Source organism: Barbus barbus, assembly GCF_936440315.1.
Source record: "Barbus barbus genome assembly, chromosome: 38".
Taxonomy (NCBI): domain Eukaryota; kingdom Metazoa; phylum Chordata; class Actinopteri; order Cypriniformes; family Cyprinidae; genus Barbus; species Barbus barbus.
In genome coordinates, this window is record NC_136716.1 from 14,681,051 (window position 1) to 14,686,443 (window position 5,393).

Sequence of the window (5,393 nt, forward strand, 5' to 3'; positions counted from 1 at the left end):
CACAACTCACTGATGCTGTCATTTGTGCTAAAGGAGCCCTGACCAAGTATTGAGTGCATAAATGAACATACTTTAAAGAACTTGAATTTTTCTGTTTTGCAAATCCTTTTTTTGATTGATCTTAGGAAATATTTGAATATTTTGAGATACTAGATTTTTGACTTTCATGAGCTGTAAGCTCTAATCATCAAAATTAAAAAAAAATATTACAATTTGTTTTTAAAAACTTTATGAATCTAGAATATATGAAAGTTTCACTTTTTGAAATACATTTTTCATGATGTTCAAATTTTTCACTAGTTATTGTGATTTTATTTTACTCTGTATGTTGTTATATTGTGTTGGTGAGCCAAAGACAATTTTCCACTTAGGTGGACAATAAAGTTATACTACTACTACATGTATGAAGAGTTCATTTGAAAAAACAGATAACTCCGTTTTTAACAATTCTCAGAAATCATGTTTTTCATTGTGCATTTCAATTAATCTCAATCAAACTGTAGTTGGGTTATTTTGACTAGTTTAAAAAAAAAACACAAACTGACACAATAAAACATAATAAAACATGAGAACATAATAAAAAACATTTGACATTTGTTGATTTTTGAAATAAAAAAGAGTTATCTGCTTTTGCAAATAAACTCTTCGTGAATATATATAGGTATTGTAAATAACAAGGTACTGTTACTGTGTATATATATATATATATATATATATATATATATATATATATACAGTAACAGTACCTTGTTCTTTTTCCTAAAGTTCTTTTTTTTCTTACAGTATTCATAAATAGAACATAGTACAGTATGTTGTGTTTCTTTTTAAAATCTAAACCATTTTTAATGAAGAAAACTACTTTAAAGTGAGAGTTACTGACACTTAAGTGGCAGCATCACCCTCACTTAACTGTGATGTAGGCTTTTGATGTAACTGGAATTTTAGAAAATACGTCAGTAAAAGAGAGCAGACATAAACATCAGAGCAAATAAGTCTCTTTATTCCTCCGTACACAGAGGAATCTTCAGGCTTCTGCTTGGCATCTTTTGTATCATATTACTCACACGCTGTGTTTGTAATCTCTGAACTAAGCAAACAAGCTCAATAAAGCAGTGGTTACTCTACATCTGCACGAAATTAAACTAATGATTGCTTAACAAACAAAATACAGCTAGAATCCAATGAAGATGATAGATGTGGAAGATTTGAATATGTAATTAACTCTCACTTCGTGTTACAGTTGAAAGAGATCCATTTTACTGTTGTTGTTTTTAGCACTGAGCTGTTTGCTGACTGCTTGGCTTTTGGGAAGCCAGAATACGAGAACCGTTAACCGGTATAGATTTAAACAAGGCTGTGTCTCATTTGTATTCCTGAAGCAGGCTCTCGCACACTCACCCGCGTACATACGCCTCACACTCGCTGCCTTATTTGACTCCCTGTTTCTGTCGGTTGATTAGCCTCTCGGCAGAGAAATACACAAAATAATCTCAGATTGTGGCTCCCTTGCATACACAAACATCCCACCCTACTCTGCTGTTGCCATTAACGACAGAAAAAGAAATAACTGTCATTATGCAGAGCAGATTCCAAGGGATTTACTCCCTTTAAGAGTCTTTGATACCACCATTTGCATTTTGCATGCTAAAATAGGTAAATTACAATCATTTGTTCCCGAAATGAAAATGTTTGTGCGAATTCCCCGTTTACCTCTAAACATCGCTCTGCGTGATTTACAGTCAGATGTGTTCAGTAGAAAAAAGCAGTGCCAAGCAGCCCCTGTCACACAAAATCTACATCACCTTACCCCTCAGGGAGATGTTCCTTTAAATACAGGAAAGCTAATGGTACGTTTAAATAAATGTGAAGGAAAATAACCTGCATGCAGTAAGATGGAATTGTGGGTAGGATGATGTTCCACTGTGCCATCAACACTGTTTTAGACTGCTTGAGCAAATGGTCTCATAATGCTACTGTTCGATGAACTCTTCTCTGTTAGTCCATAAAGGACTGTATTGGAAATATTGTGTGTAATAGTGGAGTAGACATTAGCCCTTACTATAATGTGCGTAAAATTTTCTGTTAAATATCAAGAGCACTTTATCTTAATTAGACCGCCATTTCTGCACCCAGATAACAGCTACTTCCCACACTTGCCAAAATCTATAATACTATGTAAATGTCAGCTAATATGGGAGACGAGCATGCAGTTTAGCTCTTCATTAAACCAAACAACCCTCTTTCTGTTGTGTATCGCTATTTTTGTATGTTAGCTTGGGAGTTTCTTCAGTTCGGTGTGAAAGTCTTTCTGACATCACTTGAGCCAATTATTTTACTGTCATGTTTCCAGCAGGTCAGATATCGTTTACCTATTTGCCTTCTATATATAGTAACCTTTTTGTCAACAAGTGCACTCTATTGAACAAGACAAAAGACGCAGTCTGTAAAGTCAATGTTTCACTCAGCTGGACAGAAATTAGTCAAGAAGTCAAAGCTCTTGTCAATTGGCTAAATTGAATTCTAGATGGTCCGATGAAGATCCAAATAAGATGTCCTTCACTAAAATGATTTTGTTGTTTTGTTTAGAATCAGTGTTTTTCAGGTGTGTACTGTGCTTATTTATAGCATATTTGTGTTGGAAGCACACAGTAACAATATAAGTATAGGCCTACAGTAGAGCCATTATTGTTAGAAGCCAGTTATTGTTGAACAGCTACTAATGGCCTGATTGTAATGGGTCGTAAATTGTGAGGTTTGACCCTTAAAGCACCATTGAAAAGCTTTTTTTCTCATCATGCGGAAATTCTAGCCTTTAATGGAATATTCAAGCCAAAAATTCTACTTTGATGTTACAAAGCCGTATGAAGCTCAGTTTGTCCAAAAGGATCTTCTTGTACTGTAGATCCTTTTCATACAACAGTGGATTGCAATAGTTGGGTTTCGGAAGCAAAAATCCCATAAATTTTCTCTACAGGGGAATTGATTTTTTTAACGATAACCTATAAACCTTTAAAGACAAACCTACTGTGAGCTTCGAGGTTGTTAATAGTATATGCTTTTGTTGAAGCCATAAGCCTTCAATAAGCGTAAAATGTATTGGTTATATGTACATATTCATTATATTTACTGTAGCAGTACAGATTTTATTGTTTTGCATTTATCATTTTTATTTCACTTATGTCATGCAGTACATCACAGGATTGTAGTTCCTAAAGTTGTTAAGTATACAGTTGAGTGTCTTTGTCTTTTGTCCGATTTTCAAATCCTTTTTTTGCCTCAGATCAAGGTTTGTATTGTTGTGAATGACCTCAGTGCTTGTTGATTTGGTTCATGGTTTATAAGTCTTTAACAAAGAATTTTGTTTAAAAAAAGAATGCAACAGAGGAAAAAAAGCTTCCTGAAAGCCGCTAAAAAGTGGATGGGAACTAATGCACTCTATAGTTCTTAATAATGGAATACTCAGTTGGTCAATTATGGCATTTAGTGGTGAAATATTTCTCTGTAATGGCCGTTGTCCAAGGCAACACTATATTACCAACTGCATATGTCCTTCATGTCCTGTGTTTGTGTTCTGTCTCCCAGTGGTCTCTACAAATAAGCTAAAGTTCAACTCAGGTCCAATGTGTTTATGTATTTGTTAAAATACTAATATTTTAAAACTAAAATGCATAATATTTGTTAAAATATTATGATGAAAGAAGCACAAAACAATATTATCAAACTGGTTCATATGACTTGTGTGCTATTTCACAAGTCTTCTGAAGCAGAACACACTTTTATCTTTTATCTGTTTTATTTATTTAAGTCTATTGGCTGATAATCTTAAAACTGAAATCAATATGGCACCTATGGTGATGCATTTCTTTTATGGTGCTTCTGTATAAAGTCTCTAAGTTCTATAAAACTTAAAACTTAAAGTTCTCTAAAAAATATTTCTTATGTGTGTTCCACAGATAAAAAATAATGTCATACGTGTTTAGAATGACATGAGGGTGAATAAATTATATCGGAATGATCCCTTTAAAGTTTGAAAATGCAATAGTTGGCATCATTACACTCCGTGTCATTTGATAACATCTGCCCTATTGCTGACACATCGAAGCAGAACTAACAGCATCTGGCATCACTTTAAGATACTACCACTATGAGAGCCAATTTCGGGTCAAATCGTGTGCATTTGATTGACAAGTTCTTATTCACTAAATCCTCTTGATGTTAACCGCACGTTAATCTGTTTTGAAAGGCGGCGTCAATCACATCTTTCAGACCAATATTCATTCTCCCTAAGGGATTGTTTCAGTTATTATTGGCTGTAAAGTATCAGCAGCAGAGGGGACAATCCTTCTCATGTGCTGGAGTGTAATTTACTATGGCAAAGATAGAGAAGCCATTAAATCTGGTCATTCAGGCTTCCACGCACAGACAGAAGAGTTATAGAGGAGCTGACACTCTCCAGAGCGCGTATAACGCAGGACACCTGATCCAACATTTATTACTTCTTAAACAACAGCGACAAGCCGAGCAAAAATCAATTACACAGCCACTCAGAATGGATACGCAGGCAGGCTGGGGGTGCAGAGAACCTTTCAGCGTAATCGCACCGATCTGCCTAGATCTCTGAACGTCACTGACTGAACATCTTGCCCCGCATGCGTATGCGTGCAAGCCCACATTTGGGCAGTTGTTCAAGCATGGTTCTTTTGCAACCATTCAGATGTCTAATTTACGCAATCTCACTTTTTGTGGTCTGTGTGGGCTCGACGTTCCATTCCCATGGGGATGTATGATCTTTTCAGAGATGCTATGTGCTTCTAACACCATGCGGCACATGTGCCAAGTTCCTCTTGTTTAGGATCCGAAAGCGAGAACAGTTTCAGAGGCTTTCAGCTGCCATTCTTAAGAAAAAATAGGATCTGTGCTCTTAATCGCTACAAAAGGTTATTGCTCCGCTCTCATCAAATAGCCTGAGACGTTTAAGACTACTTAGCTGTATTCGTCTGTTATCTGCCAGGGAAAATAACACTCTTTCAATAGAGAATCAAACCTCTGGTGATGGATACCCATAATCCTCCTCATGTGGCTTCTCTAAGTATGGAGGAAGCATTCTCGGTTTCTATGATAGTAATACACCCTTGTTCTCACCCCTGTGCAGGCGTGTGATAGTGTTCAGGGTGGAGGAGATCCAGATGGCTGTGCTTGTTTGAAGCCCAGCACACCGTAACAAACCCCTTGGCCAGCTGCTCCACTCATCCAGGGCTGCTGCAGGATTTAAACAGAGTCCTGGGAGCCCACTCGAGCGCCACACATACCCACACGCATACATCGACACTGAGCCGTCATTTAGCTTGTTACATTTGTTTTCATTAATTACAGCTGTAACGTTGTGTACTGTT